Source organism: Rattus norvegicus, chromosome 9 (genome assembly GCF_036323735.1).
Source record: "Rattus norvegicus strain BN/NHsdMcwi chromosome 9, GRCr8, whole genome shotgun sequence".
Lineage (NCBI taxonomy): Eukaryota > Metazoa > Chordata > Mammalia > Rodentia > Muridae > Rattus > Rattus norvegicus.
In genome coordinates this window covers 53193369-53208564 of record NC_086027.1, presented here as the reverse complement: position 1 = coordinate 53208564, position 15196 = coordinate 53193369, and the positions used below count along the sequence as shown (strand labels likewise).

At 45.0% G+C, this 15196-nt stretch overlaps 1 protein-coding gene across 4 annotated transcripts in view; it reads right to left on the bottom strand.

Annotated features, from left to right (window-relative positions):
- The window catches only part of Nck2 (NCK adaptor protein 2), a 126412-nt gene extending 123853 nt beyond the window's left edge, over positions 1–2559 (bottom strand). Inside the window, exon 1 of one of the 4 annotated variants that reach the window (XM_006244825.5) lies at positions 2468–2559. The gene's annotated coding sequence lies outside the window, so the exon portion shown is untranslated. Of the gene's footprint in view, positions 1–1499; positions 1587–1869; positions 2085–2467 lie in introns of those variants that run through there. The other 3 variants (XM_063267164.1, XM_063267163.1, NM_001108216.1) reach the window with 3 other exon arrangements.
- Between the last annotated feature and the right edge of the window lie 12637 nt (positions 2560–15196).

Genomic DNA, 15196 nt, shown 5'->3' with positions numbered 1-15196 from the left:
AGCTGCACAAAGTTCTCAATTCAGCTTCAGATCACTTCGACCTTTACTTTCTTCAGTCAAAACTACAGGAACCTACCAGGAGGTGAGAAAGTTTAAGGCGGGATTGTCCCTTGTGGTCACTTAGGAAAGACCCGAAGGTCTAAAACCTTAACTGTCTAAAGTGCACCTTCTCCATGTGTCCATTGGCTGCCTTCACTACATAAACCAGGCACAAGCACGAAAGTCCTGTTTCTAAGTCTGTATCTATAAACTTGGAAAGTGAATGGAGGGAGTGCCCACAGCGCAGTTCAGATGTTCTGATAAAGTAGTGACCTTTAGACTGGAAAACCACTGTTGCTAACTATACCAAAAAACCCAGGCTTGAAACACACCCAAAATTATTCTCATTCCTCTTCAAAATCCCAGCAGAAAAGCCTTCAGTGGGTGAGGAGCAGAGAAGTCTCCAAGGGAGGGTACCAGCAAGCCACGCCCACTGGTCAATGGGCTGTTTCTTTTTGGGTCAACCAAGGAGGCGGCCTGTGCACCTCCAGCCCAAACTCGGACCTGTTCACCACACACACAGATGCAAAGTTGGCAAGACCGGCCTTAAACCTGTTAGCAAAATAAGGAAAGTCAAATACGGAGGAAGCTGCCGACCTGAATGGGCTACGGTGACAGGGCCCATTCCACTTGGCGCCCAGCTGTGTTCCCAAGCTGTTCACAATACTACTGTTAAGTCACGTCTGCTATCCATTAGCCACCACCCGCGCACACCTTCCGGGAGAATCGTTGTTGTGTATAAATAAGTGTTTTCCAAATCAAACCCCTTCACACAATGCCAAGCTAAAAGTGCTCAAAAGGGAGGTGCCATCGGGACATTAAAAGTCACACATCAAATTCTTGCAGAACCACTTGCTTAAATCGCCCTGAATAAACTAAGGGGGCAGAACAACTGGGAAAAACTTTGGTTCAAGAGGTTTAAGTCTTGGAAATGCGGGACCGGGCGCAGGGACTGGAACCAGGCACAAAAGCGCCCTGAGCCGAGGCAAAGACCTCCTTTAGAGAACGTGACAGCAGCTTTGTGCCGGATCACGAAGTACAGTAAGTTCTCCCCGGCCATCGCAGCCTCCCGCTTCCTAGCGCTGTAGCCCTCGGATCCTAGGCTATTCTTCCCAGGCACGCGCGCCCGGCGACTCGACCAAGGTTCGGTCCCACGCCCGCCGGCAGGCCAGGGTTGCTTGTGTTCCCGAGGGCTTTCGGTCCTTGGTCCCCGTTGTCTGCCCGCGGAGGGCGCCCCACCCCCACGCCAGCCCGAGGCTGAGGGAGGCGAGGGCTCGCAGGAAGGTGTGTATCCGAGGTGCGGGTGCCCGGGGACGGCAGGCCGCGCCGGGGCCGAGGGCACTAGCCGGGTGCGCAGGGGTACGCGCTCCCTGGCCCTCCCAGGGCGGCCCCGGCCCGCCCACCCCTCTCTTCCAACTCTACCGACCGGCCCAAGTTTGCAGCCCCCGCCATCGCCTTACCTCGCTGCACAGTGCACGCCGAGGCCGGAGGGCAGCAGCGCTAGTCCCGGGGCGGCGGCCGCGCTGCGCCCGCCCAGATGCCGCTCTTTGTCTGCACCGCTCCCTCCTCCCGCCACCAAGCGGACGCAATTGGACCCGGCGGACCCTGCCGGCCCGGGAGCCCCGAGCCTGCCCGCCGCCGAGCCCACCCCACCACCACTGTCGCCGCCGCCGCCGCCCGCTCGGCCGCGCGCACCGGCCTGCGATCTGCGGCGGCGACCCTCCCGCGCAGCGCCCGCCTCCGCGCGCTCCCCGCCCGCGCTCCTCCCCGGCTGCCGTGACGCCGCCCAGGGGCCGGCCCATCCCGGCGCACGCGGGGCGGGGTACCCACCTGGGAGTCCCGGCCAGGCCTAGGGAAAGCGCCGCCTGCGGGCTTCAAGCCGTAACCCGTTCTAAATTGGAGTTGGGGGCACACGGGAGGGGCTGCAAGGGAGAATGAAGGGCCACTTCCAGCACACGAGACCCGGTGGTCTCCGCACCCCGGCTGTGCCTTGGATTCTTACAGCGATCTCCCTACCCCGCCTCCCCCCAAGCATTCCCACGGCACTCTCAGCCAAACAGGCCTGGTGTCTGTCAGAAAAGTGACTTACGTGAAAATGTCACTTCCTCCCAGTAATTGCTTGTGGGCATTTTCTTTATTTATTTGCCTTGCATTTATTTACTTTCCCATCCAGACACTTTTTTACTCCACCCCACCCCCGGCCCCCCAGGCGGGACCACTTCCTAGTGGGGGGGGGGAGGAGAGGAAACCCGACCTCTGCTGCCTCCGCAGCGCCCTGGCCAGCTTCTTAAAGCCCCGGAATTCTTTAGTACAGGAGGCTGAGAAAGCTTTAGAAGGAAGTCTCTCTCTCCCAGCCTTGAGTAATAGCTAACCTGTAAGCAAACTTGGAAAGCTAGAACCCTAGAGCGAGGGGAAGGAACACATATACCTTACACACCAGAATCCAGATGTTCCTTCTCCAAGCTCCTTCACTCATGATTCCCCAAAGGAAACACTGATATTCAAATGAATTCAGTTTTCCGGTTGGACAACTCACGTTTATGTTAATGAGATTCTACCCTATCTCTTGGCTCCTCCTTATTAAGGAAGGCAGCAGCAATACACCTTAAGTGACCAGGCAGCTGCCTCCCTCCCTAAAGGAAGTTCCCAGGCATAAGTAATCTGAGGAAGCTTGGCACCATCGTCATAGCAGCCTTTGACTGTAGGCTACCTGAACTGTGTCACCTTACATAAGTCTTTCACAACTTCCTCAGCTTTAACACATGAGATGTTTACCTGCCCTCTATGTAAAGTAGCTGGCATGTAGCCGATACTAGGGCATTGGGAGGAATCAGATACAAAATTAGCATACCCAACAGTCTCTTCCAGTCAGAGACGCTAACTTCATCCTTTGATGCAGACCTCATCTTGTTACTATCTAGCTTTGCAACAATGAAAGCAGAGCTCTAATCAATAGTTTAGCCCCACTTAAAATTAGTTTATGCTAAATAAGTAGGACAACAGGGACAGGGTCTTTAAGCGTTTGCTTTGAATGGCAGCCTCAGACTCCTCTCACTGACTCTGTGTAAAATCTCTACGGATATTTGAACTAGGACTCCCCTAGGCCCATGTATTTGCATGCCAGTTGGTAAACGGTTTAGATTAGGAGGTATGTCCTTGTTGGAGGAGACTGGGAGTAAGCTTTGAATTTCCAAAAACTTAGCCAGCACCTGTGTGTCTGTGTGTCTCTCTACCTGATGCCCAATGGATCAGAATAGAGCTCTCAGCTACTTGCCCAGAACCATGTCTGCCTGCTGCCAAGCTCCCCACCATAATGTCAGTGAACCAAGCCTCTGAAATTGTAAGTAAGCCCCCAATTAAATGCATAGATGATAGATAGTCATAGATGCATAGATAGATAGATAGATAGATAGATAGATAGATAGATAGATAGATAGACAGACAGACAGACAGAGATAGAGATGTGTCTTAGTTTAGTTTGGGTTTTATTGCTGTGAAAGAGATACCATAACCAAGGCAACTTTGAAAAGGGCAAATATTTAGTTGGGGCTGGCCCACAGTTTCAGAGGTTTCATCCATTATCATCATGGTGGGAAACATGACAGTGTGCAGGCAGACGTGGTGCCGGAGGAGCTGAGAGTTCTACATCTTCATCCGAAGGAATCCAAGAGGAGACTAATTCCACACTGGGCAGAGCCTGAGCACTAGGAATCCACAAGCCCAGCCCTACAGTAAGGGACTTCCTACTCCAACAAGGCCACGCCTCCTAACAGTGCCACTCCCTGTAGGCCAACCATTCAAACGCATGAGTCCGTGGGCCAAACCTATTCCAGCCACCACAAGTCAGATTAGCTAGACATAGATATGAGTTGCCGTGCCATGGTTTCTCCTCACAGCCATAGAATGCGAACTAAGAAAGTTCCCAATGGTGTCTTGCATCTAAACTCGATAGCTTCTGCCCAAACTCTGGCCCACCAAGTTTTCCTTCAAATAGGTGGCCCTTTATTATTGTCTAAAAGTCCATCACCTTGTTGTAAGGTGTTTCATTCCCATTCCTTACTTTTTCCTCCTGCCAGTCTCTGTCTCCCTGTAAGGAGTCGTCTTTGCAGCATCTAAGTACAGTATTCCCAAAGAGGATGTGGCCTTTGTTTTCATTGTGAGATGAATTTTTCTGCATGTAGGCGTGTGGTGTGCATATGTGGATTCATGATCACATGTGTAAGTTAGTGTTTATGGAGACTAGCTGTTGATATCTGGTGTTTTCTCTGATTGCTCTCACTTGAACCAAATAGTAGCTCATTATTTGGTTACCGTAGCTCTAAGCAGGTTGCCAGGGAGAATCCCCTGCCTCCACTTCCTGAGAGTTACATACTCACCAGGCATTTATGTGGGTACTGGAAACCAGAACTCAACTCCTCGTGTTTACCTGGCAAGTCCTTTATCACTGAGCCGTCTCCCTAGCCCCTGCAATATGAAAGGTCATCTTTGTATGCCCACTCCCAGCTAAACTATAGTCATAAAGAACTCCAGTCTATCTTCACTTCCTGAAGGCTACTCTACTCTGCTAGATCACTCCATCTCCTTCCCACGCCAGCTCTTCATCCCATAGACTCTGGCGTAGCCTTGATCGATGGTTCTCAACCTTCGTAATGCTGTGGCCCTTCAGTACAGTGGCTGTGTCCCCAGTGAGTTCCACCACCATGATGTGGTGACCCCTAACCATAAAGTTGCTACTTCACAGCTGTAATTTTGCTACTGTTATGATTCGTAATACAAATATCTGATATGCAGAATGGTCTTAAGTGACCACTAGTTTATAGTCTACCTCAACTCCCAGAAGAAACTGCATCCCATCTTTACCTCCTTTTGACCCATCTCCCAGTCTCCTATCACCCTAGAAATAAAGCATCCTAACCCCACAATCCTTTTTCAATCAAAACAGGATTCTTATGGTTCATTATTTGTAAACATTGAACCGTGGCTTCCCTTTCATTTGCACTACAGGATCTTGGCATTTATGCTATACCCCAGCAATACTTATCATAAGTTACTGAATTACTGAACCTGAATGTCTATCAACTCTAAGGCCCATTTCCCGTCTTCAAAAGCTGAAACAGTAAAACAAACAAACAAACAAACAAATAAATAAATCTGGGGCAGAGCTGTGTGTGCCTGCCTGCCCTCCCAGCTCTTGTTCTTCCTTTCCTACCACCTTCCAGTTCATCACACGTGCTTTCTCATATTCATACTGGGTATCCGTGTCATCTTAACCTTGTTAAAAACTGCTTTCTGCTGCCCTTTCTCCTTGCCCACTAGAGTCTCACCAAAGACCTTCCTGTCTCCACTTGTCAGAAGACTGGAGCATTTGTTCCTAGGAAGGCTGGGAAAATAGCCGAGTCCTGGGGCTACCTTAACAAATTAGATGAGACAATAAAAGTGCATTTTGTCCTTTCCACACTCCGAAATCCATAATCTCCCCGAAGGCCCCAGAGAACACCTCTTTCTTTCCCTTTCTGGCTGCTCATGGCTCCAACATTCTTTGACTTGTGTCTACTTCATCCCAATGTCTGCTTCGTGCTAACATGTCCAGTCCCCAATCCCAAATCATCTCCTCTTGTCTCTTCCTAAAGACATGTGCTTGGATTCAAGAGACTCACTAACCCCGGATGATCTCATCTCAATATTTTAGCATATACCATTTACAAAGACCCTCTTATTAACTAAGGTCAGGTTCACAGGTGATATATACACACATACATACATATATATATATGTATATATATGCAAATAGATCTTTGGGGCTGCCACTCAAGACCTACCATGGGAGATATTTTTTTAAAAAGCTTGCTTTATCAAAAAAAAACAAAAAACAAAAAACAAAAACAAAAACAAAACCACAGTATACAATTCTGCATTCTACTTCAATAGTATATTCATCCTTTTACTATCAAAACGTCTTTGATAACTCATTATTGAAAGAGAAAAAATATAAGCCTTCAAAATCCCATCAGCACTTAGCCCCATGAATCATTTTCCAACGGCATCTTAAAATTAGCGCTGCCATAACAATTTCCTGTTTCACTCTGCTCACTATAAAGTTATTTGTCGGGTTGGGGATTTAGCTCAGTGGTAGAGTGCTTGCCTAGCAACCGCAAGGCCCTGGGTTCGGTCCCCAGCTCCGAAAAAAAGAAAAAAGAAAAAAGGAAAATAAAGTTATTTGTCTCATTCTCCCTACCCTCCCCAAGATGCCTCACAAAGTCATACCAGTTTCTACCGTCCTACAGTATAGAGGCAGTTGAGAGTCATCTTTCCCTGTCCTTTCCTCTTTGAAAGTGCCATTCAAAACCTCCACCTTGATAAGGTAATGTTGTGGATGTCCTTCCCCCTAGTCAGATTTCAGAGGCTCAAGGTCTGTTGACAAGCCTACAACTTGAGGTCACTGAGCTTCTGTGGGACTCAGTACCATTGCCGCTCATGTTTAGGAATGGTTACTTCCATGACCTCTTCACCCTCTGGGTACTAAACCCACAGATTCTCATGTATCTTACACAGGGCACAGGCCTCCACATATACTTCCAATAATCAGTAGGTGAAATGAAATTCCTGATACCATATACCTTTTTTGTAAATAGTTACTGTGAGAAGGACACGAAGGGCAAGATGGAAAGTTCCCTCCAGCAGCTGCTAACCTGCTTGGTTCTGAGTCTTGTCTTACTTAGTACTACTTGGGATCCTTCTAATAATGTCACTTATCCTACTCATGGTGGCTAGAGCCACTTTTTCTTCTTACAACCCACATCCCTGAGTAACATTAACTGTAGGATTTTAAAGGGTGAAAACAGGGAGAAGTTCCTCAGGGAAGGGCTTTAGGACTCAGCTGAGAGGAGGAACATATATATGTAGGGATATGAGGTAGTGTGGTGGTAGGTGGGGGGAGGGGGGAGTACGAATGGTCTTCTTGCCCCAGTGAAGTAAAGGATGTTGGATGAGGATCCCAAGGTGAGGTCAGGAGATGATGCAGTCAAAAGTAGCTATCAGCAAACTCCTTTATCACATGTACCCAATAGTGCCTGGTTAGACTGGGTGTAAATTATCACTACTTAGAGAGGTTATAGCTCCAATGGAGTATAGGAAATTATTTAGGAGAACTGAGAGGAAAGGCTCCAGAGATTTTTGGATGTGAGCGCTCAAAGAGAACAAGAATCGGGCATCAAATCTAACCTGAGTAGCCAGAGGTAGTTAACTCTGGCTTAACTACCTCTGTTGATTGTGCTGGTACCCAAAGTAGAAAAGTTGGTATTGTGGGGCATGGAAAAGAGTGTTGGAGCCCATGAGCAGCCAGAAGAGGTAAGAAAGGGGTGTTCTCTGGGACCTTTGGGGAGATTATGAACTTCAGAGTGTGCAAAGGACAAACTGTGCTTTGTATGACCTCACATTATGTCTATGACTATCTGTGTTTGTCTGCCTATGTATATCTATGTCTGCATCTACATCTATGTCTGTCTGTGTCTATGTCTATGTCTATGTCTATGTCTATGTCTATATCTATGTCTATGTCTATGTCTATGTCTATGTCTGTCTAGATCTATGTCTATGTCTATGTCTATGTCTATGTCTATGTCTATGTCTATATCTATCTATGTCTATGTCTATGTCTATGTCTATGTCTATGTCTATGTCTGACTGTGTCTGTCTGTGTCTATGTCTGTCTATGTATATGTCTGTCTACATCTATGTCCATGCTTGTCTATACTTATCTATATCCTGTTCAATTTAATGAATTTAATTCATTGCCACTGTACTGCAAGCAAGGACTTGTCAGGAGGCTTACAAGTGGCTATTCCTGCCCTCAAGTGACTTTTTGCTAGAAAATTATCTCTTCCTGCCTTAAATAGTCTTCTGAAGTAATGAGCCTTGTTCCTCTTTAATTGAGCCATCCATCTTGGATGAATCTAAACACCCTGAGGGTAATGATGGAGGCTGATTTTCCCGTACAACCCCAGAACAAGACAGTTTGTCTGTCCTGACAGATGGAAGGTCCACCTTCCTAAGAGTTTGCCAAAGAGAGCAAAGGTCACAAGTATTGGCAAGGAGCTGTATAAGGGGCCAGAAGATTTTCAGAACAAATTCTAGTGGGCATGAATAAAAGGACAGTTGATGACTCTTAAGATGATGTGGCAATTTCTTACCTGACATGCTCTGTCTCACTTTCTCTTCAGACTGAAGAGGAAAGAAGCAGTGTTAAAGGCCTGACACCTCAGCGACTGGCAGAATGAACATGTTGAAAGTCAATCTCTTGGCTGGAGGGTAGAGCTCTCAGGGGAAGAGCTTTTGACTAGCATGCATGAGGCCCAGGTTTTACCTATAATACCATAAACAAACAAAGAACCCCACTGTAAAACATTAAATTTATACAAGCTCACCCCCATATGAGTCACCACCTACATAGGAGCAATGTAACTCTCCTATGTCTAAATGAAATGTGGTCTGGGCTTCTGGAAATATCTATGCACATCTAACTGTTTAAATTAAAGGGGGAGACAAGGCAGCCATACAGAGTTGAATATAACAGGACTGAGTAAGCTCAGCACACTAATGTACTTTGTAAAAAAAAAAAAAAAACATTTAGAATGGTGGTAATGCTACAATGAATGAAGCTTTAAACCTTGAAGGCTAGCATGCTCCAAAAAATAAAAATGCATACACTTCACATTGCTTTGAATTGTTAGCAGCAGGGAAGAATTCTTTTGGACAAGAGCGATTTGAAGAGGAAAGCTAAGATTTCCATTTAGAATTCCACCTTCAAGTGATTGTCATGTGTGCGACATTTCTGTTAGCTACAATCAATCCCCAATTAATCAGAGCATCCTAGAAGGAGCTGTTCTGCACAATTACACTCCCATGTTAGTTAAGGATTAACTAGAAGGTTCTACCAGCTGGAAGGTAAGTTGAAATCTAAAAACAGCAACAAAAACAAAAACCAGATTCATTGCAAGCTGATAAATCACCTTAGAAAGCACAGCGTAGTGAGGAGACAGGTCCTTTCCTGATACTGGGGTCCTCTGCTCCTCAGTCACCCTTCCAACATGCACACACATTCTGCAGTGCTAAGTGTGTAGCAGAGCAAATGCGATGTTTGTGAAATCAGAGCTATCTGCTAAAAGTGCAATGTTATCTAGGCATGGTGGCTCATGTCTGTCACCTCAGCTTTTAGGAGGCTGAGGCAGGAGGATTGTGAGCTCTAGGAACGACTAGATTACATAAGTTCAAGGTTCAAGATCCTTTCTCCAACATCAAACAAATAAAAGATTAACAATATTCATATTTTTCTGCATTTTTCCCAAAAGTGTTGAGAGAGTTTCCACTGAATGAGAGCTCTAATTCACCGAAGTCTGTTTAGTCCTCACTTGCATGCATGTTTTAACAGGAGAGACTTTAAAATATAAAATTTCAGCCAAAGCACTGGCCAGCATGCACCGTCCTTAGTCCCACTCTTCATTAAAGAAGTCCTTGGGGAGTTTGTTTTAGGAGTACCTTGAGACCACTCTTTGACTTTGCTATTTCCAGGACTCTGCTCAGAGTATCATTGTCAAATCTGTTGAAAGTTTTCACACTAGAGATGGGTCATATTTGAAGAACAAGCCTGTGTGATTTAATAACTATTGGTCTGGGTCCTCTGGCTAAACAGCACTGTTCAAGACTCAAAGAGCTTTTGAGTTCCCCTTACTCTATGAACTTCCATGAGGTCATTAGCCAAGAATGCCTTGTCCAGTAATTCATGCTCTGTATGGTATTCCAGCGTGGTGAACTGATGACAGAGGCAAGGATGAGCTCCTTGGATCCCTGGAGTATCTCACGGACACCTCAGAGTTGGGAGTTAATATTGCATTGAAGGAAAGGTGTAGAAGAAAGGACAACTAGAAATAGAATTTTTTTTCTTCCCTGTTTGCTCTTGTTGCCCTTTAAAATTTAACAATAAATGACAACAAAAGGCATTGCTATGTAGCCTAGACTGAACTCAAACTCATCATCTTCCTGCCTCAGCTGTCTCAGTGCCTGGGTTATGGGCATATACTGCACACTCAACAAAATGTTAAATTTAAACAAAAACATATTTACATATGAACTAATCAGATCATCACTGATCTAAAAGCCCAAAGTCTAAATGCTCCAAAATCCAAAACTTTATTAACAACACTAAAATGACACTGTAAAAAAAATTCTCCTTCTCATTTCATCTGAAGAGCACAGTCAAAAGTCAGGTGCATAAAAAGCAACAGAGAATTCTCTTAGGCTTCTGTGCATAAAGAGAATCTGAAATACAAATAAACTTTGTGTTTAGATTTCAGCTTCATCCTGAAGACATCTTGCCGTGTGCTTGCAAATATTCCAAAGTCCAAAAGTCTGATTGAAAAGGAGAGTCAGTTTGTTAAGATGTCACTAGTAACACTTTGGTCATTGTAAACTGTCTCCTATGTGGCTTTCCACTTGTTGAATGCACTGTCATTACACTCTAGAGAGGAAAGCTCTTTAGGACTCTATAGGTCACCATTCATATGGCTCCATGCTCATAATGTTTGAAAAGTAACTATAATGTTTTACATGATATTTCCTACAAATATGAAATATCAACTTATAAGGTGTCTTAACAAACAACCAAGAAGTAGAATTTATGCTTATCTTGGGGCTGGAGAGATGGCTCAGCGGTTAAGAGCACTCACTGCTCTTCCCGAGGTCCTGAGTTCAAATCCCAGCAACCACATGGTGGCTCACAACCATCTGTAATGAGATTTGACACACCTCTTCTGGTGTGTCTGAAGACAGCTATAGTGTACTTACACAAAAAATAAATAAATTTTAAAAAAGAATTCATGCTTATCTTAATATTCTATAATATATGATATATTATATTATATATAGGATATTACATATCCTGTATATATCCTGTTATCAGATATATTGCATGTAGGAAAGGATATATATAATATAGGATATATAATAGGTTATATGATGTAATTGTTATGAGGAATTCTTACTGAAGATATTGATGATTCCTCACTTTGGTTATTTTGATAAATTCATAGGATCCCAGTAATGGACTAGAAATTACGAGGTAAGGAAGGCTTTAAACATGGCTGCCACTCTTCAACTGCCAAATCAGAAGGGATATGGCTTCTCACTGCTGTCCAACAAATCACCACAGAGTTAGCAACACAGACTGATCAGAAATCAATATTTGTTGGTTTGCCAGAACAAAAATCAAGGCATCTGAAGGGCCATGTCACCAGCTGGAGGCTCTAGGAACCAATCCGTTTGTTTTCTTTGTTTGTTTGTTTATGTTTGCCTTCTGTAGCTTTCAGATGATACCTATATTACTTAGCTAATGGTGACTTCATCATCTCCAAAGTCAGTACATGGTTTGTGTTTCTCTTCCTCTAGCCAGGAAAGGTGACTCAGCCATTTGAATAAGAATGGCCCCCATAGGCTCTTACTCCTGAATGTTTGGTTCCCGGTTGGTAAACTGTTTAAGGATTAGGAAGGAGGTGTGACCTCCTTGGAGGAGGTGTGTCACTGGGGGTAGGCTTTGAGGTTTCAAAAGCCCATGCCATGCCTAGTTCCCTGATACACATCTGAAATTCTGGGATTAGATTGGAACTCCCAGCCATTACTCCAGTACCATGCCTGCTTGCCTGCTCCCGTGCTATCTGCCTTGGCGTGACAGTCATGAACTAACGCTCTGTAACTGTAAGGGAGCCTCCAATTAAATACTTTCCTTTATATGCTTCCTTGGTCATGGGATCTCTTCACAGCAATAGAATAGTAAGTTAGACAGTGATGTTCCCTCAGGACTCATATAATTATAGTGGGGCCCCTGGAGAATTCATCATCATTTTCCTTCTCAAGGTTTATTCCCAAGTCACCCCTGCAAAGTCCTTTTGCAATATGTAACACAGTCACAAGTTCCAGAGAATAAGGGAGGGTACCTCTGAGGAGTCACGATTGGAGCATTCCTCATGGGGCAGACTAATACTAGAGTAGCTTCTGGGAGGAGCTGGGATAGAATGAGGATGGCACATGGACAGTAAGTGAGAGGACAGGAGAGTGCGCTGGCTCAGGAATAGGAAGGGGATCCTTGCTGCAGCTCCTTCCCCCACAGCATCATGAGCTAGGGAAAGCAAGGATGCTTACCTTCATGACTTCCGAGAAACCCACTTCCATCCATGGCATAAACATTCTATCCCAGAACCTCTTGGAAGAGGTCAAGGATGCCCATGGTTTTTTAACCAAGGAAGTGATACAATTAAAAAGATATTTGGGTCATAACCACAAAATTATAGGAAATGCAGAAGACAGTAAAGTATCCGCTATAACCAAAACAAAGAGCTCTTTCTAAAGGAGTTCAGGATGAAGTTTTAAAGACTTTTGAGACCCCAGACAATGGCGTTGGCTATAGAGATGTATAGTAGTCTATTTTTATTGCTATTTGTATAGAAGGCTGAGTACTTGAGGTTTATTTTGGCTTGTGGCTTTGGTCCACTGTTGAGGGGCCATGTTGACATTGACATTCTTGTAGAATCTAAGGCGTCACGGGATATCACATGGCAAAAAAAGATAGAAGATATGCTGTGTCTGCTGGTCTCTGCCACCAACGTTCAGTGATGGCTCTACCCTGATTAACCAATGCTAATCAATGTCCAACAGCCTTGCATCTGAACACCATGATCAGATTAATTCTCTAATCCCACAATTGAGGATTAAATTTAAATATAGGAACCTGAGAAGTCAAACTCAGATCACAGCTGAGCCACATCAGGGACTTATCCTTTAGGTAGATGGTCTGGGGTGTGTGTTTGTGTGTGTGTGTGTGTGTGTGTGTGTGTGTGTGTGTTTGGTACTTTTTTTTTCTTGTTCTTTTTCCCCTCATTGTTCTCATTGGGCCATACATATGTCCAGAAACGCCTTATGTTTGAATCAGAAGAGAAAAAACAATCAATTCTTCTTCTACTCAGGGAAATAGTACGGTCTCTGCAACCATCAAATCTGGAGACAAATAAATGAGTAGTAAGAATTATTGACAAGACATATAAGGATCTCTGGAAAGGTGGGGTGTAGGAGACACCTACAGCTGCTGCCCTGGGACTACCTGGGGTACTGAGACCATGTTTGAGTGACCTCAGCTGCTAACGCTCAACAGAGAGACACTGAAAAGCAGAAGCTACTGGAGACTAATGTCAAAGTTCACGGTCCTGCTGAGGCACCGCGAGGCCAGAGCCCTTAGGTCCTTCACTGTACATATCAGGTCCCCGGGATGTCATCATGGCTGCCCCTGTGCAATTTCTCTTCAAAGCAACACTTGACTTCATAAAAACCTGCTGCACACAAGCACACGGTATGATATGCCTTAGACCCTGAAACTTCAAGATGCCTACTTTATATTTAGGGAGGGATTCCCAAAATAACACAAACTATGAAGGAGCACATCAGTAAATCACCTTTCTCATCCAATATGAGCGGAGGGCACAAATGTGATGCTGTTGATGAATTTTCAGTCTAAAACCTGTGCTAATTTAAAAACAGCAGAGTAGCTTCAAAGAAGACAGTGTTGCTATTTAATTCAGATTACTGTGGGAGCTGTCAGTGTCTATCAGGTTCTCCTCATTCAGTTAGTGACATTAGCTAGACTGTTCATTTCCTTGTATGCCATGGCCTCTCATCCCAAGCCTTTCTTAACCCTGTTGAGGCTTCTCTTGTCTATAAGAAGGTATCTGGACCCCAGGAAGCAGGATAGTGGCACTAGGGAGTTAAGCCCCCATGAACCTAAAAGCACAACTATAGACAACTGCCTCAGCCTTTTCATGCTCTGTGAAGCAATTCTGAAGAATGTCCTATTTCTCTTATGGTTCCCCAGCAAGACTGAGTCTCAGCCTCCTCTTGCTGGGCCCCCTTGCTTGTATTCCTTTCTTTCTTTTTTTTTCTTTCTTTATTACTCTTCCCCTATTTACTTGGTGGTCAATATAGAGCAGATCGGGGGATTGACAACTTATTGTTTGTCATTCTGGAGGCTAGAAGTCCAAGGTCAAGGTATCAACAGGCTTGGTCCATTCAAGGCCTCTGTCCTTCCCACTGTGCCCTCTTATGACTCTTCCTCAAAATAGACACTCCTGGAGTCTCTTTGTCTTTGTATGTCAGTCCTATCAGAGTAGAGTTCTGTCTTCAAGGCCATCATTTCATACTTGTCACCTCTTTAAAGGCTCTGTCTCCAGCCATAGCCACACCAGAGGTTAGAGCTCCAACAAGCACATCTGATCAGGAGTGTAACTAGTGCCTCCCAGAGAACCACCACATGTATGTGCTTTAGTCCTTGGCCAGCAGAGCTAGTTTGGGAAGTTACAGGATGTCAAGAGCTGTGACCTAGCTAGTAGAGTGCTGGGTTGGGCCTTGAAAGTGATACCTCGGGGTTGGGGATTTAGCTCAGTGGTAGAGCGCTTGCCTAGGAAGCGCAAGGCCCTGGGTTCGGTCCCCAGCTCCGGAAAAAAAAAGAACCAAAAAAAAATAAAAATAAAAAACCAGCCACAGCTGTTTCCTTACTTGCCAAAATGTGAACAAGTCAGGCTACAGGTTCTTGATGTCCTGGACGGCCCAGCCCCAGCTGTCAGGCCTTCCTACTTATTGATAGACTACATTGCCAGAATCATGAGTCAACGTAAATTCTTCCTTCTCTTTGTACCACAGGGGACACAATTCTAACACCTACCAAATGAATATTCTGTGCCCAAATCCTGATCTCAACATTAGAACTCAAACGAAGACCGCTACACCAAAATCCAAAGTTTATATGAAGATCACATTCACACATACACATTCACACTCACCTGGTTTTGCACAGCAGGGATTTTGCACGCCCCCCAAACACTGCTGCACCTGCCAAGTCACGATCTGGGCAGCCTTGAATGATACCATGTACGAATATAAATATGAAAAAGAAAACGCTTTCTCCTTAAAAGAAGGGAGCCAGAGCCTCACTCTCTCTGTGCCCACTTCTTCTGTTTCTCTAATACCCTTGCTCTACTCAAAGGCAGCTGGGTGTGAGACTACTTGAATGGTAGGGAGAAATTCAGGAGACATATCACCCAAGTGCCTCTGGGAAGCCTCCTGT